Genomic DNA, 16,153 nt, shown 5'->3' with positions numbered 1-16,153 from the left:
ATGCACACTTTTCATAATCATTTGAAAACTAATTCATTTTGGTCCTATGAAATGCTTGTTTTTATGTCTTTGGTCACGCAAAATATCTATTTAGTATATTTGGGTGTTTTCACAAACAAATTCGTCAATCATCGTACGACCTTTAGTAAAAAATTTATATCAACTATCTGGGTAAATTTAGTACAAAATATTATGTTTAATTTTGCAGCACATGCGTGTGATAAGTACCAAAATGAAATCAGTTCTAGGTTCACATTAGTTCACATTCACAAACAAAGGATTTTTTAATCTATCACCAAAGTTGATACTGAAAAGGTTTTCTGAATGACGAGCGCCGATTGTTTTCAAGATATAAACATTTTTACTTTTATTCCGCTACTTGACGGCGATTGTTAACGGATCTGTTATAGCTGCTTCAATCAATTTTACAGGATTTCGGTGTATTACTTGACAGAAAAAAAATTTTTGAGAAAACGGTTTGGTAGATACACGTAGCAGATTATTGCGGAGTACAACACGAACTGTAAGTACACAAATCAGAACAAGCTGATTCAGAAGTGCTTACCTAAAATCTTTTTATGATACGTGAATATATCACGTGTTGCAATCACCGGGTCGTCTCGGCAAATTAATTTATAACAAAGTTTACTATAGAAAGAGTTTAAAAGACAAAACGTAATCTGATTTCAAACTTTGCCGACATGTTTGTGCGAATGAACCAAATGTCATCTTACGTTTAATGTATTGTGCATCGGTATAGAAAATTGCCAATACACTGAGAGCCCGGATGCATCTAGCCTTAGGCCTTAATACGGGTAATAGTATACAAATAGACCAACCTTTGTCAAATATCACGATTATTATCGAGTCCCGAGAACATCAAAGCGAGTTATAAATGTGGATATTAATTCATTTAATTAAATTATGAGGAATATTGTGAATACGATATTGTTATTTACACACACATTCATACACCGAACCGAAGGTCTTACTGTATTTACTGCCGAAGGCGAGAGCTATTTGATACTTAATAGATTCATGCTCATTTTAAGAGTCAATCCTCACTTTATTGTCGTATCGATTTTAATAACGTTATATCTCACTATAGATATATGCAAGAGGAACAATAATAATATACATGTTTAATTCAGATACCGGAATACCGCACCAAAATTACGTTAAGTGTGAAGCCTTGTCCGTAATGTAAGTATCAGCGGCTGAAGAATTAGACAACTGCAAAGATATCGTTACAGTTATTAAGTATTGACAGACAGACAAGTGCGATCTCAGATTCTTACAGAAAGACCGGGTGCAGAGCCATTGTTTACGTGCTTTTCCTAATATATCTGAATTTTAACTAAATGAATGACCTTGAACTAGAATGAATCTAGAATAATGAAGACGTGATATGCACTTTTACTTGCTGGCTAGGCTTTGTACAAGTCTGAGTATGTACCACCCACTCATCATATTTTCTACCGCCAAACAGCAATACTTATTATTGTTGTGTTTCTGATTGAAGGGTAGGCGACCCAGTGTACAGCGACCCAGGCACAAGGAAAATAACATCTTAATTCCCAGGGATTTTATTATTTAGGGCATGATTAATATTTTTGACAGCGCCAATGTCGATGGACAGCAGCTAGTCAAGTGTTACCACTTAAATTAAACAAAATAATGAACAGGATATTATTCTTAATGAAACAATATTATATAAATAAATATTGCTATAACTTTGTACCTTTAAAAATATCAATTATTAAACTTTAGAATACAAATATGTATTGCATCAAGTATCAAAAAAGTTAAGTTACTTGAAAACAATATAAATGCTAGCATGAGAAAAATATTAAATTCTATGAATAAACAATGGAATCTTAAGCAACACACAAGTAGGTAAGGATTCGTACATATATTTTTTGTCAGTTCCATGTGTCTAACGTTAAAGGTACTGCCACACTGTAGTTATAGAATGTGAGCATGAACATTTTTTTAACCAATTTGCAGCAAACATTATAAGATGTTTTCGAGTTTTGTTATAACATATAATGTTATCAAACACATTATGTACCTCGGAAAATAGATCCAAAGTTTAAACTAAAAGTTGTAAGACTTTATGCAACAACGTTACAGCGTTTTCTTCGGGGTTGGAGATGAAAACATGTTACGAATCGAGTGATTTCATAATTTAGTTAATGTTGAATAATATCTTTGAAACAGTTTATAGGTACCTCCAGTGTGGCAGCACCCCAAAAAACGATAGGCAAGAGCCGCCTAAGCCTTTCATCAAATGGAATTAAGCTGCAAAAAATATATTCTGAGGGCAAACGTTCCATAATATTCAGTGTAATGTTTTATGAGATGGTTTTACAAGGGTTTCCCTTCAAGAGCGATTGTCTGTACTCGTAAAATCCTTTAAATATTATATTGTTCTAAGATATGCATGAGATAAAATTAAACATTATTTGAAATGAATCTTTCGACTCGTGTAGGTATAATGATACTCCTGGCAATACCGATTTTTAGTTTCATAATAATTTAATTTAAATTGAAATATATTACTGACTGAATTTTGTCTGACACATGAAGGTATAGTTTTCCTATTCTAGTTGTATTATTTATTATACCTCATGATTTTTAATTTTTCATTTGTAGAGCACGGATTAAATTATAACCGTTAATTAAGCATATAAAAACTCATTGGTCCTAGTACAGATTTAAACTAATGAACATTGAGCAAATTATTAAATACTGGCACTCCATTCGACCAAATAAATATTTTTTGCAGAAATGTTTACTAAAAACATTGATCAAAGTAATTTTTTGTCAATAATTTACTAAGACATTAATTTTAGCGTAATTTAAAATCTCGTGGAAACTGGTTGAAAGGTTAAATGTCATCTAAAGTGATATAAGAATTAATATAATAAAATGTCAATACTAATGAGGTCCCGTTTTGTGATAAAATATTTTAATGCTAGAAATATTAAAAATACATTAACAATGTATAAAATGTATCGAATTCATTAAAGACATGTCTGAACGAATATCTATTTGACAGGAAATTAAATTTTCCAACTTAAACGCTTTTATACTTCGTCCTGTGAAGTTGAATTTTGATACTTTTAAGTGATAAATGCGTAACTAAATTGAAATACCTACTCTAAATGTTTGATAATAAACTAAATGTTTGATAAATACCTATATAGAAATAGCTTCAGTTATATTTTTATTTATGATTATTATTTAACGAATTTAAAGAAAATGAAGGCGGTGAAATGACAAACTATATTTTTTTAGGAATTAATTTAATGAAGCTCGTATAATTTTGTTACCTTTATTTTCAAGGCTGCTTTACTTCGTCACAAAAATGCGAGATAGAGATGAAGCCATTGTTCTAGAAACAATCATAAGTAACTCATGGGCTTCGCGGCATAATTAATGTAATAATAGTTACTTGATTAATACTTAAATTTTGCGCTCAAATTAAATATACTGTATTTTGTTTGAATTTGAATTACGTAAGATATTCTATAGCTGTCATTTTTTTGCGCTCAAAATAATGACGTTTAAATGTTGCCATATCTCTTTTTAGGTAACATTATGTTCAAAGTAGGTATTAAGAGGAGAGAAAAAGTTGATGTTGTGTAATCTAAATTTCAAGTACTGACGTTTGTGTACAGAGTGTCAATTTGAAATCCAATATCTGACTTTTTTTTAAAACACAATTTGCATTGACAACCTGAAATACAAGGTAACGAGATTAGTTTGAAAAATAACCGGATTTGTGACAATTCAAGGTAAGAAATTTTGTAGTCATTTCTTTAGATATACTAATTTTAATTGTAAATATCACACAATGTTGATACTTGTATGACTTGATATTTATGTGTGATACACGATCTTAAGAACGATATAAACGTTACAAGTTCTACTTGGATCATGGAATGATTTTATCTATAAACTTTCTAAATTAATTTAACGCAAAAAGTTTTTTCCAATTCATACTAATAAGCACTTTGAACGGATTCAAACACTCTTGCACTTTAATTTAAGATGGTACTTATACTGATACTTTTTTACTATTGAAAATTTATTTGATACAAAAAATACACTGTCTACATATTTTATGCAAACATGATTTAAATAGTTATAATAACAACTATACGTTTTGCTTTTCGCCTTGAAAACGGGCACATCGGCCATTAAAATATAAAAAAAAAATTACATTTTATCTAACAGACATTGTCAATTGAATGCTTGTGCATATTGAACTAATAAGGTAAGTTTTACCACAAATTAGACCACATGATTACTTATTGTATCAACAAATGGTCATCATTTTTTTTCAGTATGTCCGGTCATCTATTGTAGTATAACCTTTTTTATAACCTCGTCTAATTATAGAGGTAACCAATTTATTTCGGCATTTTAGGATAACTAAATAATATTTTGTTTTTTTTTTTTTTATGTTCCCATAATTATTTTTATCTAGTATGAATGACGCAGCCTTTAAATAGATTGGTCTTATTTACTTATGTTGCTGAAACTTGAAATACCATTTAAAATCGGAAATTACTCGCATATCTGAATCTGAGCTTGTTAATTAACGATTTAACTTTCGTGTACTCGACGATGATTAAGATGCTAACTCAAATTACTTGGATGTGCTCGTTCCTGTTTGCAGTGATACACTATGGGTTACGTTAATGATTTAGTTAATTCATTGGAAAATTAATTAACTTATTCAAAAAAAGTAATTATGTCAATTTAATTTATAAATCAAAAACAAATAGTACATAGGTATATATTTATATACTTTACTTTTGAATCGTATTTTAACAAAATATATTAAGTAAAGCTACCAACGGTTCGGAAAGTAAATTCTACCGAGAAGAACCAGCAAGAAACTCAATAGTTACTCTTTTCCAAAAACATCATCAAAAAATACAGTGATGTATTTATTTTGATTATTTGTTATTTATTATGATAGATAAATAGTCTTAACCCTTCGGTTTGAATCCGACGGAAGATCGACGTTTTTATTAACATAATTTCTGTTTATATTTCATACGATATGGCGGTGAAGGTCATCAGAAAACCTGAATGTGCCATATAATATTTTGGTATATGAATCCACGAATTCGGACCATGAACTATGAAGAATCTGAGCGTGAGTGGAGAGTGAGCGATAAAGATCCAAACCTTAAGAGGATACTGCAGATGCGAGACATTCACAGACTTTTAATTAATAAATTAATAGATTACAAGCATTTTTAAATGCAAATATTTTAACAATTATAAAATATTTGAGCTCTCCCAATTTAAGCTTAAGATACGTCACTAAATGTTTTATATCTGTTGTGCTCGTAATTACTCCGAGTCACTTCATAGTGGAATAGAACAATGACTTGCTGTTTGGTGTTCGAATATTTAGTGAACGTGTTCCTAATCAGTCTCAGCCAAGAATTACTCGATGTAACCCAGATGTTTAATAAATATTATTCCGAAGTATATAATGTTTTATCAAAATAACAAAAACATCGAAATAATACTTTTGTGTATCTGCAATTATTTGGAATTACTGTGTTGATCTAATCTTATAAGGCTATCAAGTCTCAGTAGTATACAATCCTGTGCCTCGTAAAACAGATAAAAGTGTTTGTCTTCTGTCTGAACTCTTTATCAAGTTATGTTAGATTGCTACAACATCGTACTATGAAAGTCAAGGAATAGAGAGTGCACTTGAGTTTGGGATCACATTTGTGCGCTATAATAACTTTTGTGTTGTTGGCTAGCTCCGTTGAGAATGGCGTATAGATTATTTATATCTCCATATATACTGTCGAGACTGTCAAGTGACGATAAAGCAAAGAACGCATCGACAAAAATAGTGGCCCAATGTTGGCGTACTATAGACAAACTTGTAAAGTGGTATGTCGTTTGGCGAGTGTCAAACGTACTTTTCACCCACACCAAGATAATAAAGTTGGCTTGTTTGTTTTAGTTCTTTTGTAGCGCGACACTCCATCCAAATATAAGTACACTATCTATAAATAATCTTAATAAATATTTTACAATCGTGAGTTTTTTAAAAATAAATTAAAAAATAAGGAAAGTGACGCCCAACAATAGGAAATAAGATTTTATGTCATTTATGACTGCAATTACACTGGCTCACTCACTCATAATATTTCGTATCTGTCGGTGGTTACACTGAGTTTTACTTATACAAAGCACCACCAAGTAAATGTACAGTGAAACATACTATAGCTAATTCATATCTCTCTGTCGTCTGTAATCAAATATACAGATGCTGAAGACGGCATATTTTATTATATTTGAGGAGCCATATTTGCGATCAGCGCCGCCGGATATTAAGCCGCGATTGCAATGAGTAAGGAAATTTATGACTTTATACGTAAATGAAAAGGTAAACGAATGTGTTGTTTGATTTATAAGGGACTTTTACCTGATCGAAAACGAGGGTCGCTATGTACTGAACCTATAATTCGTAATAATATTCTTTGCAAGCCTTTTTTTACATTCATAAAAAATCGAGCTGATAAGGGAAAAATCTATCAAAACGTAACACTAATACGTTGATAAACATAACTAATTTTTTATTGAGTGAGATAATAATTGAGTGTGTTCTTTTGACTCGTAGCTGAGTATAATCTTATATATATAAGTGGATACTCGTAAATCTGTTTAAGATAATAAGCTTCGACACTGTTTGACGGATCGCAGTTAAAGTTTGGCACACAGATGTAAATTTTCATGGTCAAATTTTACTATTTTTTATTTATTTAATACAGATAGGCAAACACAAACATGCAAATGATTAGTAGTCATAACCACTCATAGACATAGGCTCTGAAATAAATATTAACCCCATCACTTAGATCAACAATGCGCCACCTAACTTGAAAACTGCGTTACGTTCCTTGTGCCTGTAGATACACAAGCCTCTTTAACCTGACTCTTAAACCGAAACACAACAATACGCTATTAAGTACATTGCGGTTTAGATGACGCTGCAAATCAACTTCTATACCGGTCAACCAAATCGCCATGACTAATGGTAAACGTCATTGTCGAACTTCATTAGTATAATCTTATATCCCTATATAGTATGATATTCTTGGTCGTGTTGCCGGTTTACCATTCGCTAACATATTTTACTGTATATGTTACTTATTATGTAATACCTAACAATATATTAGGATAACAAATTATAACTTTAAGATTACTTTTTCTTGTCTTTAAATTGTCTTGTCGTTTAATTTATCATATACTGAAATAAGATTAAATATTTATGTAATATTTTTCTCTAAGGCGATTTTATTTATACCCATTTTAAAGGATGGTGTAAAATGTATTTAAAATTTCGTTTTTAAAATGACCATTATATTGTTAAAAGAAATCTTGCCCTCGTCATCTTATAAAAAAAAAAAACAAGTTTTTTTTATCGTTGGGTCAATCGAACTCATTCCATATTTTTAAAGTGTTCTTTTTTTCGGATGAAATTATAATTTTACCACCTCGATGACACCGACGTCTGAAGATAATTAAACAGAAAATGTTTTTTCAACTTAATATTCCACGTGCCTTGAAATATAAGAGAAGTGAGTTTTAAATGCAGTCATATTTTAATTAACTTAACAAGAATAAATGCGGTGTTACTAAGACCACGAAAGATTTACGATCTCTGTGACAGAACACTAATTTATTTTATTTGATGACTTTTATTCAAATATTTCTTTACTAATTAATGCGTGCGAGTGTTTGTGATGTAGAAATAAATTCTTAGAATAATATTTAATTTAATTATCGTTTAATGAATATGATATATTTTAAAACATAATTGAGTAATTAATTAGTGCGTATAAAAGTAACTGTGTATCTGTTACCTCGTCATGAATAGTTCACAGAATCGATAATAACATTTGACGTTAATAGGGTACCTACCTAGCTTGGGATTATTACGACTCAGTACCTAATTTTTAATTTGAATTTCCACGAGAATGTAATTTTTCCGTATAATAATATCCTTTTTAGTTTACCAATTTTTGATAGATGACTTATTCGATATTTCGACTTTTTTATATTTTATTTTAATAAAAAAAAGTTATTTATTAATAATAATCTTTGTGGATATTTGAATAATCATGAAGACTAAGTTTGAAAACGTCTTAGTATATTTAATATGAGCTCGAGGCCGTACGAGCTGCCTCTAATATTCTCGCTAAATTGTTTAAAGTTGTGAAGTTCGGCAACATATAAGAGTAGGTGGGATTTTGCATAGTTCGATATAAACCTGCTTATGTCGTTCATTTTAAATTATGTTCTGATTATATACAAGATTTTATAGCAGCTATTTCATATTATAGGCGATTGTGTCCAAAAATATATTTTTTTTTAGATATGACACACAAAGGAATTTTAAATAATTACTAAGACTACTGCTATATACTATATATATATACTTACTACTACTACTTTATGCTTATATTACTACACTACTTCGCGATCCAGTAATCTTCGCTAGCTAGGTCTTCAATTTATTAATGTTATAGAAACGCATACGAAATACAAAAACTTTAATTTATATGAAGGTATATAAAATAGTAAATTAGGAATCTATAATTTTTTTTCTTTGCTTTTATTGCTGCCAAATGGGCATAGATTATTTCGCCAACGTTACGTGCGACGAATCTATAATCTAAAATGTTCAATTATCGTTCATATAAAAGTTCGTATAAAATCAGTTATCGTTCGCCATTTTTATTTCAGTTAAATATGACATTTCATAGTCACTACTAAAATCAGTTTCTGATTTATTATTCTTTTTGAAATTATACGCGTTGTAATCAATATGTAATTAAAAGTCTCATATAAATTTTCTTTCAATATATTACAATAATAGTTTCAATTTAATTTATTCAGGTCATTTCCCAATGCTTCGGGCTCATTTCTTATCGGACAATTGACAAGTGGCAAGCACTCCATTAATATTCGATGCGTTAACATTCTACTTTCGAATTGTTTTTGACCACACGGGACTAAACCTAAAACTAATTTCATTTGCGGTCAGATTTTAGTATGAATTTTAGGAACAGAACAGCACATGCGAAAATCTCATTAAAATACAAACATTGTTAAAATTTGCTGTAATTTCGGACGTTTCCATGAGCGATTGTACGCTTTTATAAATTTAATATTAAATTTTTTCCACTAACCTGTTGTTATTGTCATACAAAGCTGAAATTGAAAACTATTTTTCTCTTTCGAAATATTGGTCTAGGTCCCTCTTTTTTTAATGCTATATACTAAAAAACTTCGGACAATAATTTTCGGTGTTCACTTCTTACCGGAATAATTAAATATCAATTATATCTAAAATATATAGCTTATTGAACGTAGTATAATACCTATGTAGTAAAGTTTGCTGATGAATCAATTGACGGATCAACATAATAATTAAATAAATTAACAACATTTATTCGGTTTTCGGATCGTAGACAAAGCGTTCGATATTGTTTCAAAACTTCAATTTATACAGGTCAATGACCTATGGTTTAACATTGACGGAATAATTTATTTTTTAATTCAAATATATTCATTTTTTTTATATAAATCAATGTATATATGCACAAATATTATTCAATTTTTAAATATACTTTTTTATCAATTTTAATAAATTCTCGTTTTAACAGCTTTCAGAAATTCAGCAATTTATATAAAATAATTACTAATTTTCGTTTTAAATCTCAGGAGTACATAAAATTAATTTTAAACGTTAATACATAGTTTGTTTGTATTTTGGTAGCTGTATTCTAAAACTAGTAGACTAATTTTATGTAGCAATTTCCTAGAAACAGGCGGGCCAATTGGCCAAATTGCCAACTGATGGTAAATGGTCACCACCGTTAAACGAATGTTGTTACTGCTTGCCGTCTTAGATCTTTTTTATGATATAGGTAAGTGGACGAGCAATTGGGCCACCTGATAGTAAGTGCTCAACACCGTCCATAGAAAAAACCGCTGTAATAAATATTACAGCTGTAACCATTCCTTATATCGCTAATGCGCCACCAACCTTGGGAACTAAAATGTTATGTCATTTGTGCTTGTAGTTACATTGGCTCACCCTTCAAACCGAAATACAACAGTACTAGGTACTGCTGTTTGGCGGTAGACAATCTAATGAGTGGGTGGTGCCTACACAGACGGGCTCTACGACCAAGAAAAACATTTTCTGATCTAATACTTTTGTCCTCGATTAGGAAAAGCCCCAGCATTGTCAACGTTCTAACTCTAGTCTATTACTATTACTACTAAGGATTTCTTGATAAAATATCCGATAAATTATAGGGACGAAAATAGAATCGGACACTCATGTACACTTAAGAGCCGCAGTATTATAGTTACTTGTTAAATGTTAGGCATACTTTTTGAAGTATGAAACGTACTGATCTGGTTGGAAAATTACTGATATGTACGAACTACGCGTTAGACCCACTAGCAACTAGACCCTAACAGTAGAAAGGACTTCAAAGGCAAGACGATTTTTTCCAAAGATAAGTTTTCTTTCTCTTATATCAGCAGTCGGTTTCATATTTAATTATACTTTTTATCGTTTCAATTATTAAAAAGTAACGGTATTTTGTTTTTAATAGTCTCTTTGTTCGGTGTAATACATAATTATAAATCGAATTTAGGGTTCTGTACATTCTTTGTATGTTTCAAAAAATAATATAAAACCAGTACCTAAATTAGTTTATATTTGAAAGTAATTTTATCTATGAATAAAATGTATTAATTTCGTTAGTTAATTAATATATTCAGATGGTTTCAATATCTTCCTCGGATTTTATACAAAGAGTATTACCCTAAATTATGAACATCTGATTTACTTAGTAGTAAAACAACCTTTATACAATTGATGGAATATTTTCGCTTCTGCTGTTTTTATTTTTTAATATAATGTTTTGTACTTTTCTAGTTATCTTATAAAAAAATAGGTATTTTTTTGTATTTGTTTTCTTTCCATAATAAACTGTTTGTTAATAAACTGTAACGTACGAAGTAAAGGGGCCCGATTCAAACCATGGTTGTTCCGCTCAGCTATACTGAACTGGACTCCTTTTATCTCTTACTAAGTGAAATTTAAATTGTCATCGTTTTATTAGTTTGATAGTGTGTGGCAATAAACAAACTATTATTCCTTTCTATGCGGATACAATACCAATAAAAAAAAGTTGTACTACATTCTTTTGTGAAAAAAAATGTGAAGTTAACTTAATATAACAGACGATCCAAATAAATATCAAGAGATAAAAAATAATGACCATATCGGTATCACTTTGAGTATAGGATATATTTTATGTTTAAAACATTTACAGAACCTGTGTATTTTTAATTAATTATCGCTGCAATAAAAATTGTATTGACTAATATTTCTTAATTTATCGACCATAAGTATATTTTGCGTGTAAATTATTAAAGAGGAATATAAATACAAAGCAATTTAAATAATAAATAAATAATGTTTTACTTGAAAAAAAAAAAGAAAACTTAACGAATATAAACAAATCCTTGAGCATAGAGACATGGCATATGATGTGTTTTTAGGGTGTCCACTGTTTACCCTAAAACATATAAATATAATACGTTTAATAACTCTTCCAATGTTTGATGTGTACGTTATTATACACTGAGACGTATATTGTTCTGGATCAACCATGTAATATAATAAAAACTGAACAAAACATAACAACACGTAACTTGACAAAATATTATAATATAATTCGGAATAATCTAGATCAAAGACAAGATATCTAACTTTTACCAGCTTTTGATAAACTGGTGTCAAAGAAATCTATGTGTACTGCCAAAAAACTTTTTAATAATTTACATTGTTTTTGTAGTTGTATAAAAAATATACATTGAAACGAACTACAGGTGGGTAATTTAAGCTCATATAAGCGGATTACATATTTGCCATTTAATTACGATTTAAATTGAAACTCTTCGTCACTTGTGATGAATTTTATAATTAAGTATTTTTTCATGTGTAAAATAGGATCAATTATTTATTATTCAACCATAGTTGATAATTGTCCAAATGTTTTGTTAGGTCATTCTATTTTCTGACAACATAATGTAATTTTAAGATGAATGACTGTCATACTCTAAGCCCTCTCCGTGTTTTCACTGTGATCTAACAGATCAAAATTTCGCACAGATATTCCATATATAAAGTAGGTGAGCGCGTGAGCGAAGAAAGGATTTTCAAAATTCATCTTTTAAGGCGGTTTATTTTTAGGAAATTCATCACCTAGGAGGGTGAAACTTAATGATAATTAGATTGTATTGAAAATCGTCATTTTAATATGATAATTGGCTCCTGTTTATGAGTAAAAATTAGTCGGTAGAGTGATGTTTGAAATTTCGCTCCCTATTTGGTGGAAATTTGGGATTAAATCAATATTTAATCCCTAAATAATTCATACAATTATGAATTCGATTTTTTTTATGTTAGAAATAAAAATGAAGATCAATTCTATTTAGAAGTCCCATTATATACACGGCTCATACCTAAGAATATTTTATTATTATTATATTTTCAATTATTTTAGAGCTTTCTTTAAAGGTTAATTGCATGGAAAACTGTATAGAGAACTCATTTACTTTGCGGTTTTATTTTAATGTTTACAGCGCCATCTAGACACACATTGTATTAACCAGTATTTTCAACCCCTCAGCCTTTGCCCTGCAAACCCAGCTCTCTTAGTACTTTATGAATGTGACAGATGGCGGGAGGTGCGCGTTAATATAAACAAAAATAACAAAAGCATATTAGGTAGGTAGGTATGTATTGTAAACCAACAACTCTTTTTAATTTCCTGTTTTGTTGGATTACCACTATTATGTCTATTTTCGAACAACTGAATTGCATCTGTTTCCAATTTCATTTTACGATACCTTATTAGTTTTTTTTTCAAATTGGATCAATACAATGCAAGTAATTTTACCTCTTTGTAAGTTTAGTGCTTGGGATATAATTCCAATAGAGTATCAATACAGTACTAGGCGGTGAGCCAGTAGGCAAGATTCACCATCTTAGTTTCCAAGGTTAAGAGGACTACAAGAGCTAAGTGCCCTTGAGAATCGCACGCACACACTTACAAAATCGACAAAAACGGCAAGCCCGTGTACTAAGGGTTAAGCGAGGTAACGAGATTACGCCCAAATATTCTAATAGATGGCGTCAAACCGAGCGACGTAAGATCAATCATAAATCTCATAAAAAATAGATAGGACAACAGAGTTATTTTTATTTCTTTCGATGTTAGTTAACAAATGATTATAAAATAAAACTGATTCAATTAAACTTACAATATTTTTATTTATATTTTGTATACAATAAAATAGACAGTTAGTTTTAACCTTTTTTTTCTATTATTTATATTATTATACCACAATTAGTTCTTATACTAAATATTGAAACATACCAATTTTTAACATTTTATAAAAGTTTAAGGATCTATTTATATAATAAAATCGTAAGTGTTCGAAATCTGTAGTGTAGTGACCGTGGGGTAACATATAGCGTAGTTCGTAGTATTTGTTCGTTTTATTAATATTGGTTCATAAAGAAAAAATATATATTCAATTTAAAAAAAAAAATCTAAATATTTACTAGAAAAAAATGTTGTCAATTCGATTTGGTTGAATCATTGATGAATGAAAGGTTAATCATAATAGGTTTAATCATAAATCTCATAAAAATAGATAGGATATTAGAATTATTTGTATTGCTTTTGACTGTTATTCGAAAATGATTAAAAAATAAAATTGATTTAATTAAACTTAAAATATTTTTATTTATATTTAGTATTACAAAAAAAAAACATTTAGTGTTAATTTTTTTTTTAATTTTTTTATTTAATTTCACTTGTATGTATTAATGTTATTACATATGTCCTGGAATCTTGGAATAAATATTACACCCACTTTCAGCTGAAAGTTGGCTCACATATTTAATCTCGATGACAATGCACGATTCATGAATTGCTGCTATATTTAATCCAATATGGCGGACGTTACAAAAAAATTTAAATTTATGAATTACGTACAAATGACACTTCTAAATATTCTAGTTCTCTGGTTCACAACAATTACATTTTTTTGTTACGACTTTACTTTTTTTTATTATTATTAAAATTAGTTCATACATAACTTTAATTCTTATTATAAACAATCGATAAAATTAAACTCTTACGCAATATAAATAGCTTCCGTGTTATTGTTTTCGACTTTCTTTATTCTGTAAAAAATAAATATATGTTAGTAATTACATTTTTATTAATTATAAAATTATGTATTTAAAAAATATGTATCTTAATATGTCATAGTAGTTATAATGAAAAAAAAATGCTTCGAGTTCATGGGGATCGAATGTAGTCACTTGATCTCCATGAAAGTCAATTGATGTTTTCCTTCCTTTGACCAAATACTCTATCGTAATTATTAAGAATGGCTCGAAAAATCTGATTATATGCGAACTGATTGCACATTTTTCTAATAGATGTTTTCAATATTCATAATTTATAAAAAAAAATATGTTTACTAATGAAATACTCTTACCTTTTAATATCGTTCATATGTATGTTCGGCGCTTGATTTATATAAACGTTTTTTAGTTTTCCTCACGCGTTTCACTTTATTTCCCATATTTACACAATTAAAATTTATAACAAATAATATAATAAAAAAACAAATGCCTAATTACTACTACACTATTTTAACTTAATATATTTATTTACAAGAAAGAATAAAATTTATTATAAGAAAACATGAAACAATGAATTTACAATTAAAATTACAAAAAAATATCTCGTAACGTAATTAAATTAAATTAAATTAAATTAAATATTTCTTTATTCCAGGCAATTTCAAACCCATAAGATACACAAGACCAACATACATTAAAATTTTAAAAATAATAATAAAAAGAAATATACAATAAAAATAATATTAACAAAATAAAATAGAACATTTAAAAAACTTAACCTAAACGAAATTAAGAATAACTATAAGTCTTTTCTCTCTCTTTTTAGATGAACGGTTTGGAATACTGAGGACAGAATGCTATTGTTACTCATGGCTACTCTGCTGTAGAATGAGACCCTGAGTTTCTGTAGTAGCGCGGCAAAACTTGCAACTCTGCTCTCGGCGAACATGTCAGTCGCACTACACCGCCAGGGCAAGTTCATCATCACCCGGAATGCGTTATTATATTGTACACGAAGAGTGTTATAGGCACTCCTCGTGTACCGGTACCAGAGTTGGCTGGTGTATAACGACTGACAGTACACCTTGAACAGCGTTACCTTCACTTGATTGGAACAGTGGTAGAAACGTCTGGCTAGCATGTTACTTCTACAGGCTATACTGCGCCTCTGTCGTTCCAAATCGTCATCATCCAATAAATTATCAGCTACAATATGTCCCAGATATTTAAATTTCGTAACAATTTTTAACACTGTTCCACATAAACTTATCGGCAATATTACATCAGGGCCTTTCTTATATTTAAATATCATAACTTCTGTTTTCTTTACATTGTATGTTAGGTGGTGTCTAGTAGCATACTTCTCACATATATTTATTAATTGCCTAATGCCGTTGACCGACGGACTAAGCAGCACCATGTCGTCCGCATAACTTAGGTTATTAACGCGCACTCCACCGACCTGGCATCCGACTCTCATGCTGCTCAGTTCCTCAATCAACTCGTTTATGTACAGGTTAAATAAGACCGGCGAAGTCAAACCGCCCTGCCTCACTCCACTTGTTAACCTATACGTCTCTGACAGAGTATTATTCCATTTCACCTGATTTATTTGATTGGCATACCAGTATTCTAAAATATTTATTATTTTAGGTGGTACTTTGGTTTTCCTTAATTTGTGCCATAGTATATTATAATTTATTGTATCAAAAGCACGGCTCAAATCCAAAAAGCATGAATAAACTGTGGTGCCCCTATTCAAATACTCATACACTGTATTTTTTAGAGTAAAAATGGCTAAATCGGTGGATGACCCTCGTCGGAAACCAAATTGTGCATTATGTAATTGTA

The 16,153-nt window shown here is 29.8% G+C and overlaps 1 protein-coding gene across 3 annotated transcripts in view; it reads right to left on the bottom strand.

The window, feature by feature from the left end:
- Positions 1–16,153, bottom strand: part of LOC125070225 (probable beta-hexosaminidase fdl) — a 90,387-nt gene that overhangs the window by 61,376 nt on the left and 12,858 nt on the right. Inside the window, exon 1 of one of the 3 annotated variants that reach the window (XM_047679990.1) lies at positions 3,336–3,354. The exons of the other annotated variants lie outside the window; for them this stretch is intronic. The gene's annotated coding sequence lies outside the window, so the exon portion shown is untranslated. Of the gene's footprint in view, positions 1–3,335; positions 3,355–16,153 lie in introns of those variants that run through there. 3 annotated transcript variants of the gene reach the window in all.

This window comes from Vanessa atalanta, chromosome 17 (assembly GCF_905147765.1).
Source record: "Vanessa atalanta chromosome 17, ilVanAtal1.2, whole genome shotgun sequence".
Lineage (NCBI taxonomy): Eukaryota > Metazoa > Arthropoda > Insecta > Lepidoptera > Nymphalidae > Vanessa > Vanessa atalanta.
The sequence above is the reverse complement of the archived record's forward strand: the minus strand, read 5'-3'. Positions and strand labels throughout refer to the sequence as shown.